Below are 16694 nucleotides of genomic sequence, written 5' to 3' on the forward strand. Positions count from 1 at the left end.
AAAGGATGCAGATCGGTGGTCGTCCATGCACAAGACGAAATCATTCCGTCCGGCTTGGAGCGGCCTAGAGGCTGTCTCGCGTCGCCGGCGCGTTCGACCGTGAAATCGTATGTCCCTAAGTGGACTTCATATACACACCATCCGTGATTTGTTTCTAAAGCACGCTCTTTTTCCGCAAAATTCTATTTTTTGCTTTTTTGCATTGTTCCTTCGATTTTATAAAAGAGCAGACACGAATACTTGCAATTGATTATTTGCTTATTTGGTGTCTACTGTAACAAGAGAGACTTTATGTACCAAAACTTTATCATTTTTATAAATCTTGAACATAGGTAGAAGCAATATAAAGAAATCACTCTGTCTTATTCATATAGTTCTTACTTCTATATACGTTTTCGACAATGTAAAGATTTTAATCTGAAATAATCATTTCGCAACAAAGCCTGGTTCATTTAGGTATTTATAATAAAAAAAACATATCTTATATACTTTTGGCAACTATAACTACAAACATTTAATGCAACGGCAAAAGAAATCACGTCTTTATAAAACTGGCCACTTCGCCATCAACAAGTAAAAAGGCTCACTTTGATAAGTAACCACAATTTCATTGATAGTTGTGTCCCAGCCAAAGGGTATTGTTATAACAGCTCTCGAAATACCTTTAGATCCGGGTTGAGCCCTCAGGCTTTAGAAGATCGTGTTACATTACATCAATAAGTGTACACTAGACACCATACTTTGGAGACAAACACGTTGTTTCTGTAATAGGAGACTGCTTAATTCTATTGAGTTGTAGATAAAAAGTATACATAGATTGTTTTTAGGGACTGTAACTCAAAGGGTAAAACAGGTCTGTCTGACCAGGCTCATTAAGCGTTATGATTAGATAGCTGAAATGTTTCACATATAATGTGTTTCTATTGTCGCTATAACAACTAATAAACTAAAAATAGATTAAAAATAATATTTTCTTCATTTATTCTAGCGCGACTTCAACGAATACTTAGCCAGATTTTTTATTTTATTTTTGCCCGCAGCTAAGTATCGGACATTTTTAGGTAGTCTATCATCGCTTTAGAGTCTCTTGCGTGCTTAACTATGATATTTTCAAGGTAAAAAAAATAGGATCATTATCTACCCCACATCATCAAGATTAATGAAGTAATTCAGAAGCCAAAGCCTAACAGAAGTACAGACAGTTCCTTTCGAATCTAAAATATTGTGTATCCGTAATGAGAATGAAAAATGTTAGTAAATAATAGAAAAATAATGGATCCTAAGTACAAAATTTACTTAGTGTTAAGTATCAGCGACAACAACTTTGAGCTCAAAGATAAAGCATAATGTTTGGAGTAGTTTTAAAATAATATGCACCTTATAATGCCTTCCTATGTTCTTCAAGGAACTTCACTCCTATCGGGAGAGTATATCACGTATGAATTGACATAATGCATAATGTTGAATAATATACGTTACTTAACGTAACAAACAAACAGTATTAAGAGGTAACTTTCAATTAAAATCTACTCTAAGAAAATAATAGAACATATACTATGTAGAGACGTTTAGCTACAATGTTAGCGTCGATTCGATGTAATACATCAATTGCAATGGAAACGTTGAATACCCATTCCATTTGACTGAACACAGACGAGCGAACTTCGTAGCTCGTAGAACACTGCTACGATTTGCTACGACGTAGCACCCACCGTATAACTTTACCTACACATTAAATTGTAATAATACAAGCTTCACATTCAAACCATTACGGTATTACACAAGATGTTACAGAAATAAATAATGCGTAAAATATACCGTTTCTTTTTCCTTAAACTTGAGCCGATTGATCCTTGATGAGACTCCTCTCGGTTCACTGAGTCCTCCGACTGTGCAATATACGCCCATAAACATATCTTAAAGAGATTTATTATAACTCCATATAAAATGTGTAAAGACTTCGTATTCAATCCAACTGAATTTCGATTCCAATCAAATAACTGTTCGTCTGAACAGTAGCGAAAATACATTCACAATTTCGTTTTTGATTATTTAATTGTAACTTAAAATACAGGCACGAAACGAGTTGGTAATTTCTTCATTGTGAAACATCACGTTAATGTTCAGATACGTACAAACAGAACAACAAATATTTGTCGACAATAATTACACTTTCAACTTATTTGTTGAGTTTCCACAGAAAATGTAATCATTCCATTGATTGTTCGCGACAGATTGACGGTAATTTCATTTCCATTACGCCGGGCAACTTTACCTGGCGAACGTTACGGCTTTCAACTGTACCTTACAAAAGGTATTCTCGCTATTTAATTTTATTTGTGAGAGGAGAATTAGTTTTTTATACGCCACCAGTAGCAGAGGAATAAATATAAATAAGGAGACGTTTGTAAGTTAGACTTGAATGCATTTATTTTACTATAAAAAACTGAAGGTGATTTTTTTTAACGCGAGAAAGTGTATAATGTTTAAGACATAGTCTTTTCTCATACAATTTAACGAGATATCATACAAGTTCTGGTAAAAAAACGTTATATGCTTAGGAGTGGATTGCAAACACATCTCTGAGAAATTAAATTCTAGATCAGTATGACAGATTGACAAAGTACAACAACGAAAATATTTAAAAATATTGCCCTATACAGCGGCTTATATTTTTATCTCACATTTTATGATCTAAGTTCAAGTATTTTTTAAAGTTTGCATTATATTACGAAAGATATTTCTCACAAAATAAACACTTTTTCAAGAGTAATTTCAATAAAACTTTCAAATGAAGATAAAAATTCACTCTTTTATCACAATCAAACATTAAACTGCAGTAAATTCGTAAAACTTGTGAGATTCATTCTTAAAAAACACATAGGAGCACTTAAGTAAGAAGCACAAATCTTCGTGAAATGCGATAATAAAAACGAACTACAAACTTGACGACAGTGGAATAAAGTTTTATTTTGTGTAAACAGAGAACATTAGTTTCACACTCTAACGGACCTTTTAGTGTAGACATTAATTGTCTGTGCTCTTTATAACTCACCTCGTGGTGTGTTCGTATGTATGTAGCTGACTAGTGTAACATACAGCTCCCGAGGGTGCACTGTTGAATCGAATTATAGCTATTTGTTCCCTCCTAACGTTGTATTGCACCATGTCTAATGGAAGTTCTAGTGTCGATTCCAGATTGTAATGGATATATATTTTAACGCTGGATTGTTGACACTACGGCGCACGGTGTTGCGTTTTCAAGCGCTGTTAGTGCAAATGATTATCGTGATGTTGTTTATGGTGTCTGTCCTGTTTATTTTATACCAATGTTATAAATAATTAAATGAACGTAGCTACAGAGAATATATTTCGCTATCTTTTATTTTAAATATGAATTATATTAAAATGTTAACTACAAGGTTGAGTTTGTATAACAGATTTTTTTTTTGTTTATTTCCAATTTGATACAACTACGAATCGTAAATCACAGAGTCTATATTTTAACATCTGAAAAACAGCCCATAGCTAAACTAAATTAAAACACAAACTCGAAAAGATGTGATTTCGTAAAAATATAAACTGTTTTCCATTTCTATCGCAATAAAATACAAGGAATATTTTTCGTAAAAACATTTGAATACCGTTTTCAAATGAAAAACATAAGCAATATTTTATCAGGAACGTTTTAATTAAAACCAAAAGTAAATGAAAACATCACAATTGATGTTAATAAAGCCAGAAGTAAACAAATGGGGAATCCGACTCCTTTTAAACAAATCTCTTTAAGGATTTAAAGGAACCATGCTCGGCTTTTACAGGTAAATCTTATTAAGCCTCTACTCAAGTTTCTTATTAAAAGACTCTTGAATAACGTATACTTTTTCATTAACCATAAACTTGTTAAACCAGGATTAGGAGAAAGCAAAAGGTTTTCTACAATTTGGATTTAAGCGGAAGGCATAAAGTCAAGAAACGCAAATGGCATGCGAAAGGTGAGCCGCTTTATCGTAAAAGTTACGATAACATTTTAGAGCTCGTGCTTCGAGGAAGCTACTATGTAATACGTCGATGTAAATTTTTAAACAACCGCCGATAAAAACTGTAGTGAAACTATCGACAGAATATTTGCTACAAACTTGTGAACGGAGAGTGGCGATCAAAGATCAGTGCAGCGAAAAGCTAATAGATAAATTAGCTTACAACAATTTTGTGGGTATCAGAATTTGTTCCCCAGGTAATGTTCCTAACTCAAAGGCGAACTCCGGAGCAAAAGTTGGGAATTCATTAAAAACAATAGCCGTTTGCAGGATAACTCGCTTCTTACAAGGCTGCAGAGTTCGCCAGTTAATTATAATTCAGCCTCGGGCTCCTGAATTCTGAACTGAAGCTAGAAGAGTTCTAGTACTTGTGATCATATTGCTGGTCACGACTATGAATAGTTCGCGTTTAATTTCATCACACTTTGAAAACATTGATTTTATTAAATATTCTTTATTATTTTCCAATCGTAAAAATGCTTTTGTGTGAAGCTAGATAAAATCAGTGTGAAGAATATTTAGTTAGACTCTATATTTGCAGATTACGGGGAGGCGTAACTGAAAAACCGCTACAAAGAGATGATATCATATCATAAAGACCATGTTATGTTATATTGTTTTAACCATTGTAACGAAAAATCAAACCAATTCGATTCAACACTCTCGTCCTAGATCGTATTGAAGAGGTTTGTGTTGCTAACGTAGTGCATAGAATACAAATGTCACACACAACGCTTCTCCCGATGATACAAGCGCAATCCATATGTATGACACATACAGAAATAGTACATTTTATTTTACTTATTTTTCAAACAATTGCGCAATTTAATACAGTAGATACTAATTTATTATTTACTAGCTGACCCGCGCAACTTCGCTTGCGTCACATAAGATAAAATGGGTCAAATTTTTCCCCGTTTTTGTAACATTTTTTATTGCTACTCTACTCCTATTGGTTGTAGCGTGATGATATATAGCCTATAGCCTTCCTCGATAAATGGACTATCTAACATTGAAATAATTTTTCAAATCGGACCAGTAGTTCCTGAGATTAGTTACTTACCGTGCCGCAATACTAATATCGTGATATCTCCTAAACTATATGTCTAAATAACACACTGTAAACTGCAAAAATAATCTAAATTAAATGCTCGTGATGATGAACTTACTTATTTTGATAAGGATATATGTATTATTGGTTATATCACCAGTTAAACATCACCCAACGAATTAAATGTTTTTTTAATACAGAAAAGTAGTTTTTGTGACTTAAATAAAAAAGCTGGATATATGTCATCGCGGATTTTTTGTAGAACTAATAAAGACCAATGTTTTTGCTATACATTGTTCTTACTTGTATCCAACGGTATAAGCGGCGCACGCACAAATGCAATCTTCAATTAGATTTTTTTTCTGACTTCTTGGACATAAATCGCTATAACTCAGCTAATATAGTTTCAATGTATTTCAATTATATATAAAAACCTGTCGGAGAAAATACTCTTTCTATTAGTGAAAACCGCATTAAAATCCGTGGCGTAGTTTTAAAGTTTTATGCATACGAAGGGACTACAGACAAAATGGGCGACTTTGTTTTATACTATGTAGTGAAGATCGACTTATAATAGGTACTATCTTGATTCTGAGACTATTTTCACAAACTAGTACTGTTGAACAACACAATATCGACTGTAGACAAACGGCTAGCTATCGACAAATTTTGTATGAAAACTTAATCAGCGCCTCTAGCTGGTATCGTAGGAACTAATTTTGAGAAACATTTTATAAGCCAAACTCGTGATACTCGACGGTAGAAAATCGCTACAGTACGCTTATTAGTATTCGTCAATTCTCCAAAAAAACTAATTGCAATCCGTTTTCCAACTTATTTCATAGAAACACAATACGTAGTCGTGGTTTGTTTAGCCTACTATCTAAAACTATCTAAAAGTTAACCAATAGAATTAAACAGGTTGCAAAGCATTCAATTGTAACTAAACGAGCTGAAATATTCACCATTAGTTCAAAGTTGGACTAGAATATGCAATGTCAGTTCAATTTAGACTATCTTCTAGCTTATAAGTCTGCTCATCTGCCACTTAATACACATAAGTGTAACACTTGGGTGTGAGTGCTCGCCGGATATTACAATTGAAACTTTGCGAGTAGTTTGTATGAGCTGTAACTGACTAATTCCTGTAGTTAACATGGGTTTCCGTGTGCGGGGCTGTAGCGAGGTGTTCGCTATCTAATGATTGGAGAATGGTGATGTTATGCAAATTGTACATGTTACTCGTTATTGTTACAGGTATACGTGGATTTAGACTATTTGGTGCATTCATGATGGTAGATACGAAATTTAATACTGCTAATTACTGTTATCTTTTACTTCCGATGAGTTGCAGAAAGGTTGATTCGTAGTAGCGTAAGTACCTACCTAACTACCAAAAACTTTCAGGTATACGCAAATAGAGTCATACAATTTTTAAATGTATTTTATTATCTTCCAGGATCAGCAATGAAAGAACAAAATCAAGCTTTCAATTGAACTGCAAACTTGCGACAAAAGAGAGAATAAAGCAATAAAAATATTCAAAAATAATACCGCCTTCTTTCATTCTCTATTGAAGACTCAAGTCAAAAGGAACCGTTTTGTTCGCCACCCAAAGTAATCTTGGGGAGTTGGAGACGAATTTAACTTGCAAATAACTCCAATTTTATCAAGAAAATGCAACCAGGACTGCATTTAATTCGCCATAACGCATTCACGAATTATACAGTCAAAACAACAGATACTTTGTCTCAGATATGCTAAAATATGACAGAAATATTGCACGTCTTAAGCCCCCGCTGTTACAGAGATAGCTGTTTTATATTCAAGTTTTCATTGACGAGAAGCATATCTACTTATCTTTTACTGAGAATATTAAAAAGTCGATACTGATTGTTGTCAATTCAGGTAACAGTCGCTAAGCGTATATTATAGACTAGCTGACCCGCGCAACTTCGTTTGCGTCACATAAGATAGAATGGGTCAAAATTTCCCCCGTTTTTGTAACATTTTTTATTGCTACTCTACTCCTTTTGGATGCGTATGCGTAGCGTGATGATATATAGCCTATAGCCTTCTTCGATAAATGGACTATCTAACACTGAAAGAATTTTTTAAATCGGACCAGTAGTTCCTGAGATTAGCGCGTTCAAACAAACAAACAAACTCTTCAGCTTTATTATATTAGTATATAGATAGACCACTAACTATGCAATGAATGAATAAATTTATACTAGTTTAAATGAACTGTGAATGAATATCAAAGCATGTAAAACTAAAGCAGTATTATCTGTTATATTCTCTTACTTTTTTACAATCCATAAAACACGTCATTTAGTTAAAACTTTGTCTAAACCATTTATTCAATATCTTAAGAGCGGCTCTATTTCAAAACTTGGAACATTATCAAACAATTTCTATAAAATATTTTGAGACGCAGGTGTGTTATCCGTTAATGACAACTTGTACTAACAGCCGTTTTGAGGGTTCAATACTTTGATAATGATATGAACGACTCTTGCAATATTAGTAGACTAGGTTTTGTTCTAGACTAAATAATAAGCTTATTGCTTTTAGTAATAAACGACGATTTAGTATTTCTTTGACAATTTTGTAAGATAATCGAAAAACGAGTAACAAAAACAATAATAATATGAGAAACGCGCAGAAGTTTCATTAAAACATGACAAATATTACTGGTAAGTAAAGAAAAGGTTAATATTCTTTCCATCCTAATTATCCCGTTATTTATCCAACTTAAAAGAAAATGTAATTGAATATCTGGAAGCTACAAAAATATCCGGTTAGTTTCAAAATAAACCGTCTATCGAAAGGTCGCTAATAGGAGTCATTAAATATCCATTTTCCGCCTTGTTACAGGTACATAATTATTTCCGAATCGTGCTAATTACCGCATTACGTAAAGGGCACAACAAACGATACGACTATACGACCTATAACAGGACCCGTGTGATATGTTTTAGGGTTTTTAGCTCGCTCAGCAATCGATAATTAGTGGAACAACGATTAATGAAAATTAGTGTCATTTACCTTCGGTTTAGTGAGGTGCATAATTTAGCGCCGCCAGCCGAGCTCTGACCGTACTTAAAGTGTTAAGCCGCGATGTGATAGCTCCCATTAATAACTTACAACACTTAAACACACCTCCTTACTTATTCACGGGTAGGTAACCCGTTTTATGTCATATATCTCTTACGTGATACTACGTTGGATTAGATTCGTTTCCAGTTTCGGTAACACCGAGCTTGCTATTACCACCCCTTTTTATGGAGATAAATCTTTACATAATACCCTGCCTTGTAAAGATGAAAGTATTTGTAGAGTTTTTAGGGAGTAGAACTATCTTAGTATGCTACTTTTAGAGGAGTAATAACGTATGAGTTACGGAGTCGAGTGCTCGGTATAGTTTCACGTAATACCTTTGAGATCTCATCTAGTTATTGAATGGAGGTGTCAATCGTGTAAAAATAAAAGATACATAATACATAAAGAACTAAACCTTTATATTCACTGGTTCACAAGGTTGAAATGAAACCATAAAAGTAAACAGACTGTAAAAATATTTAAATTGGTAATAAAAAAAAACAAATTATTATTGATTCAACTGCACAAATAAAGGGATAACAAAAAGTAACATCCAAAAACTGTATTACAAACACCATTTAGGGAGAGATTAATGCCATCCCAAATGTAATCCGAGTCAGCGGGCGGCGAACAAAAACGGCAATGTTTGCGCGAGGCCGCAAAATGTGGCGCGTAGAGGTCATGACCGACGGAATCGTAGACCTTAAGTTTCCGTGGCTCACATATTTTTTAGCAACGAGGCAGCGCATTCGTGACCAGTATGAATGTGATACAATTTGTCAGATTTACGTGGTTATTTGTACTAGGGCGCAGGTGTGGATCTGGTGAGCTCCGACCCCTTCCCAAGGAATAATAATGACGGATTCGACTTAGAGAAGACTTAGCGGGGTATGTCTACGTCTCGCCTACGTACCTCTTAGCCATCTAACTCATTTGCACGGCTTAACTTAGTTGCCGAATAGTGATAACTTTGGCTAATAGTTTATGTAGATAGTTTTCATTATCGTATACCTGGACATTGGACAATTACTTCGTCTGAATCACAAATAGCAGTGAATATAAAGTTCAAAAGACCTGCATTCAAGAATTTATGCTGAAAGGAAACTTGCTGAAACGTTTTTATATTGCAATTTCAGTTCGTTTTATTCAAAAAATTCTTGTAAAAAGAGAAATTTGTTTCTAAATAATATTATTATGCTTTTAACATTTATTTTGTTGTGTGAGATATTAAGTGGTGAAGTAAATTGACAGCACTGATAACATATTCAAGTCAGAGAAACTTTGAAAATCCTTTCAAACAACGTGTTTTATTTGATAAAGTCTGACTTTAAATTACTTAATAAATCATATTAACTTGTTTACACTTATCGTAATAAGTTATTTTAACTTCAACATGTTGAGAAATACTTTTATGTGAGTTTCAAACTTTTATTAAAAAGTTTAGAATGGGTTAGCTAAAACAAACAACGTTGTTTTAAACACTTGCAACACAATTAGTGGTGCTTCTTTATAAGAATATTTTTAAACGAAGTTATTCAATAAAGACTTAGCATCTGCAACTTTGAATGTTCTACTACAACCCGCCAATCTCCTACACATATTGAAAATATGTTATCAACGTATAAATTTCACATCGATTTTATTAAAGCAAAGACGGAAACGATTTGGCATCTGCGCCAAATAATATCGCAGCTCTAAGAAAAAAGTCTGGGCAATGAGACAAATAAAATGCAAGTTACGTTTCTTACATTCGATACGAACAAATATTGTATGTGTTCTATACCAATGGAGCATATTGCATCGAACATTGAGCATCATGAACAAATGATATTGGAATCAGATTTCCCCCAGTCGTCTACGATACGTCTGTTATATTCAAATCTGCATTCCCAAACGTACTTCACATATCAGAGATTTAATAAAAATTCCCCGGCATCTATCTCAGCTGCGCCGCCAATCTCGTTTCTTTTGTTTTAGATATCTACGAACATTCCCGTGTCTCTATTATTATATTATCTCTGTTGAATAACCAGGTTTGTTCTGGCTGAACAATTATTGTATGTCTAATAGCTTAATTGGTCCACAGTGGTCCAAGTGACAGTGTTTGTAAGTGCAGATCAGTGATCGCGCAACTGTTAAAATGTATTTAGGATTTTTTAGCTAAACTCAGGATACACCTTGTAAATTAAAAAAAAAATTGGCGTAATTCGGCTCAAAATCATATGCCACATCTAATTAGCAATTTTATCCTCGATACTAAAGGATAACTAAGACTAAAGTTAAAACCATTCCCGAACGAAAACAATACAAATAAAGCACAAAGATATACAGTGCCAATTAGTTAATTCGGGATAAAACGTCCGTACGATATCAAAAGGGAAAAAGTAACAAAGTCTAGTTTTTATTTTGGTGAGATTTTTCGTCAGCAAAACACCGTAAAGTTTGTCCAAATTACGGCCTATTTCAGAGATTTAGCAGGGAACCGGACAGGTTGTTTTAAATTCAGTGCGCGCGCGACGGAGGCCACACTCGGATTGGGCCGCACTGACATGTGCTTATTGTATTTTCAGTGAAAGCGCCACCGGAGGCACTGTTTCAACAAGATTTATATGGAAATGGCTCAACGGTATTGTTTTATTTAGATAAGGATGGAGATACTGTCTTTTTCTGTCAGATGGAACATATGTTTGGGATAATAATTAGCGACATTACAATACGAAAGCGGAAACAATATAATTCGCTATTGCTTTATAGACTAGCTGTCAATGATGGCAATTTTCACTTCACCCAGTGGAGATACTGCAATTATTTTAAATGGTTTTCGGGAAATAATGCTCGATACCATTTTAAACGTGGAAAAACGGCAATATAATAATAAAGTTTTTGTATTGGCGAGAATAGGAACTCTCTTGACCATGAGTAACAATTTTATTACGAGTACTCTTATCCGGGAAGTTAAGGCAATGTTCAAAGTTGAGACAAGATAAGAATGGCAGGCAAGTGCTAATGGATCCTGCACCAAGTTTTAAAGGTTGCTTTAAAGTATTTACTAGGAATAGACTTATAGACAAGCTTCAAGGTCTCTATCGTTTATTGTTGACATTATGACAATAGAATATAAATCTGCGGCTTTAATAAAGCAGTAACATGCGTAAAATCTTAGCAAGTAGTCTTTAAGAACCTGTTTCCTTCGTTCACAAAGTGATTCACCGTGGTCGTCAATCACGGTGAACCACTTTGTGAACGATGTTTATCCACATTTTTATCCTTATTTTGTTTTTTCCAAGACCACTTCTCGATTCCAAATTGATATTGTGTTCCGTGATTTTTAACTAAAATGAACATAAAAATCTGGCTAATGTGAATCACACAAATAAATGTTCCCTAAGTATAGTGGCTCGAAGACTACCTGAACCCAAATCACTGTACTCAATATACAGTACTTTGGCAAATTAAAAGCAATCAGTCTCAATGTCTAACCTTTACCAACAAACATTCGCAAATCCTTATTTACAAAAGGCACACTGAACTTGCAAAAGGAACTATTAATACAGTTAACTACAAATTAGCATTTCTGACGAAGATACTTGACACAAGTTCCAAGTTGCAAGTTAAACAGAATCCAGATATCTGTAGTAAGTTTTACAAGAGCAATAGCTGCCGGTTCTTAGACATAGTGCAGCACTACAGGAGTTTCGTTCTACACAAAACTTTTAGTACCGTCACCCCGTTTTGGATTACTTGGATGCGAAATGCTATTTTGTGCGTCACGCTTCAAGTATTACAATAAGGTGTTGCTTTGCAGTTTATAGAGTTAAAGTTAAATGTCTTTGACAAACTTGAAGTTTATCGATTTAGGATATTAACAGTCGATTCTTCACTTGTAAACGGGGAATGGTTTTAGTAAGTTTGATGATAGCAAATGAAAGGTCAAATTAAGGTCATAAAAATCGTGCGTTGATTATACTAACCGTGGTCGCATGCTGACTTATGTCTGTCTACTTATACATACAAGATGTTAAGGAGACGGTTGTCCAAGATATATATACATGTGGCGTGGACTATTGCCCACACGTTGGTATAATTCAACTTAAACTAGAACTCACCGTTTCAGAGATATAAAATACTTTAAAGTCGTAAAATTGAGCTTATGTAAATGGGGTTAATGAACTTACGAGTAAGTGCATTTTATAACCATGCTTGTCTTAGAACACCATGCTTTGGTTAGCATTACGAATAAATCTTATACAGAGTAGTCTCACACATAATAATTACTGCAACCTCCACAAATGCAGATCACACCTTCACTTTAACTGAAACACCCTAGAGAATACAAAATGTAGAAGTTTAAACACATCTGCAAACGTAGATAGTGTAACTAGAGATGAATTCTAGTACATTTCAGACTAAACTCTGTCCACAATCGTAGATATTCGTATTACTGAGGCACAGACAGCTTAACGTGCTTCCCTAGATGCAAGGGGATCTAAATGTAAACAGCTATCAACTATCTAGAGCCTGTGAGACTGTTATTTAAAGGGTTACTCATGAATCGTGTAATCTGTAAGTAAAGTATTGAAGCTCTCGGTTGCAATCCTTGATTGGTAAACTATTTGATTAGTATCTGCGATCTGTCTTTGAACGGATTTTGTTGTTTGATTTGTGTCGCACCGACTACCACGTAATGCTGCAGACGGATTATGAAGTAAAGACCCGATTGTTCGAGTAATTTACTGATCTTATAGAAATTACGAGCATCTCTGGGAAATGTTTCAAAGTATAAGTAAGCATAAGTTTCATGTTTTGTTCGTATTGACTCCAATTAAAAAATAACTTTAATAAGAGTAAGTGTTGGGAAAAGTAGGCTTAAATCAAATTACATAATCCTCCGAAAATAACATATCTCTGTCAAATGCATACTTTGAATATAATTCTAACAATTTATAACATTTCAGTACTCCTACACTACACCACTACACAAATCCTTTGTCATAATGTAATCGATGAAACAACTCTAATACTTACAATAGGCATCGTTTGTACTACTGTCCTCAGCCATTCATTATCAACATCTAGCCGCTATGTAACGTCACAAATAGCCTAGAGTCTATCTTAATTAACCCAAGGAGCACGATTATTAATTCCCAGCAATTTAGTACTTGATGGAATCCCATCGTATAGCGGCCTTTGTACGCGCTGGCTACTCCAGCCTAAAGTCCAGTATTGTACAGTCACTACCCAGAATATGTATACACTTTCACATATTCAACCGTACTTTTTGGTATGAAAATATAAGTATAACTATTTTTGTGTGTCCATAACTAATACACAGTGACGATAAAATCAATTTGAAGTTAATAAACAGTGGTATAATATACTTCATTTGTTGATAAAATGCTTTTTAAAAAGTGACAATATAAACATATTTTTGCTTTTAATTGTACCAAGCAGACCAAATATTTAATTTAGAACCCTGTCGCAGTATAAAGACGATTTGACAAGTTCTTTAGTTCCAAAGGGTCTAACTGAGAACAATTCTCTGTTTCTGTCATTTAGTTGTCACAAGTTGGGTATTAGAACTAGAACTAAGTTCATTGAAATGTATAATGACTCATTTCGAATAGTGACTTCTATTTACACTTGAATGACTTTGTACCGCCATTTTACATATTATAAGATACTTTTTACATTACAATTTTTTTTCTACACAATATACACTCACGGTTACTCTCCTCGTCTTTGCTCATAGGGTATGGAGAGATCAAAGAATGCCACCTACTACAGTCCTTACAAACTTATGCTTCATTCACATACATCTTGGCATATATAACGAGTACTACGCACTTGACCATTTTGGAGGACATCACCAATATAGTTTATGAATGTCTTTTTCTAGGACGTTTACCTCCTGATATACTATTACCATTATCTAAATAAACCACTTTACGCACAATAACTATAATTTATCGAATACTATGTAGCCGCCGTGTTATTGTTTAATTGCTTTTATAATCTAGTTTTTATGCAAAAGTAAGTAGGTAAAGATATATCTTTACCTACTTACTTTATTTACTACTACTACTTACTACGTACTTACTTATAAGTAAGTACGTAAGTATAAAGCTGCAAATAAAACAAATGTAAGACACGTGAGTTCAATGTTAATCAAACATTGAATACGTACATTTTCCCATTAAACGATGCGCGTACCAACAAATCATTAAAAGAACCCAACGAATCCGCTCTTTCACAAAGAGTTTCCTTCAAATCCCTTTGATACCTTATACATACGATAATTTACCTGCTTTTTTGGTATCTTTCATTCTCCTGTTGCATTTACATTATACGCAAAAATAAATACAAGCATTGATTTGTTGAGGATTTTTACATTTCCTTTCATTTTATACACGATACAAAGTTGTCCTTTTTCATGATGCCTCGTGCCTGCTGATATCTTTAACATACAAATAAATACCTGAAGTACAAACCAGACACGAAACAACTAATTCTGCAACTGAAGATTTTTTCGTACAGGAATCGAACTCACAACACCAGCTCATGGAGGATCGTTCTGTCGCAGACATTTTGGTCGTCAATTAATTAGAAAGCTTTTTTTTCGGAAAAAAATAATAAAATTTCAGTAGCTATACTTTAAATAGTTGTCATATTAACACTATGTGTATTTTTCAAATATAACGTTTTCCCACTTCATTTACTAAGAAAACGGACATAAACAGAGTATTCTATGTAGGCGTCCATTTTGTTTGAAATCTACGGTTACATTATAACCTCAAAACTCTAATACAACGAATCCCGAATCCTTCTAACAGAACTGTAGGTGTTGCTTTGTTCTGTTTCGTAGAAGATCAACAAATCTGTTTAATCGAATTATTTGAGGAAGGAATATTCTTATTACACGTGTCTTCAGAGTCTTGTGACACGGCCACAAGTATGAACTTTCTATAGGAATTCAATACCAGTAGCTAGTAATTCTACAGTCAATACTTCCAAGTATTGGAACATAATATACATATATATAAATACTCCTGAGTTTTACATTTAAATGTACTTAAGAAATAGTTCCGAGATCACCTGCCAGAGGCTCTGATCAGGTTATCTTACAAGGTTTCGTCAGTGATGGAAAATTGCGTTCCATCATTGCAAACGCATTGCACAAGGCGGACTTTATGCCATAGGCCCTCTCATCCCCCCCTACTATTAGGTGATGTACAGATTATCCTGGACATAAAACCAATGCTTTTAACTTTTGATGTAGCCGCAACTTTCCTGATATAAAATTCTCTTTTTCGCCATTCGATTTAAGGTAGATCTTTACACATACGTCAGTCGTAAGCTTTTTAACAGCATTACTGCACCGTGAATCCGATAACGATCAAATCTAAGAGCTTGTTCACACTGTGGGCCTTTAGCTGTTGAAAATGGGAAAAACGGTTGTGTTATTTAGAAATTTTAATAGTTAATTGTACATAATATGATATATCAAAAAAAAAAAAATTGTAACTCTAGACGTGATGCTTCCGTTTATAATTGTCATTGATATACGGACCTCTTTTTATTATTTTGGCTTCTGAGGAGATATTGTAAAGTTATTGTTTAATGTGTAATCTCTTAAGATTTAATTAAAAGCCAAAAGTGGACAAAGCAACTCTGACACTAATCTTACCACACAGGGTAGAAAAATATGTCTAGATATTTACGTGCTGTAATAAAAATAGGATTCCACTTAAACATAAAACTTAATCTTATAGTCCCTAATCATATATACTTTATACTATACGCGTTTCCTTCCATACGCTTCCTTGCAACTTCACTGTAAGTCATAAACAAACGAATAAACAAGCAGCTATTCGGAAAATTATTGGCAACATGTGCGCAGTTTAAAGGCGTGCAAGCGCTGTCAGTGATCATGCAGGCAATCAAATAGATTTATTCCCTAAGCTATACCGTACTCGGTCGTATCTGCGATAAACTCGGCCGCCCACACCACTGTGCACTGTTTTCAGCTTAAATTCCTCCCGGGATTTGTACCACGGCTTCTGAGAGACGTATTCAAATCGAAACAAAACTTAATATCATATTTCGCAAGATACGAGCTTCGAACATGCTTTATTGCTTTCTTGAGTGTACTTTGTTAAAACCTTGACCTTTGCGTTGCGAGTTTATGAGCTAGACACGCGTTTCATTTTCATGATTTTTATAAAATTATTTTAAATGGCACATTATTTTTATTGCACCTTTATGTAAATGTTTCAATACTGATAAATATACTACACAAAGTTGAGCCAAATAAAAAAATGCAAAATTGAACAGTGTAGCTACATAATAATAAACAAAATATTAACGTAGTTACTACTAAAATATAGATTTAACTTAATCCGAATTTACAATCCCTATCAGTAGCGGTAGATCCATTTCAGGAAATCGTCGAGGGAATATCTTGAATTGGGTTGTTATTAATTTAACATCTCTCCCCTATC

This window comes from Anticarsia gemmatalis, chromosome 15, assembly GCF_050436995.1.
Source record: "Anticarsia gemmatalis isolate Benzon Research Colony breed Stoneville strain chromosome 15, ilAntGemm2 primary, whole genome shotgun sequence".
Taxonomy (NCBI): Eukaryota; Metazoa; Arthropoda; class Insecta; order Lepidoptera; family Erebidae; genus Anticarsia; species Anticarsia gemmatalis.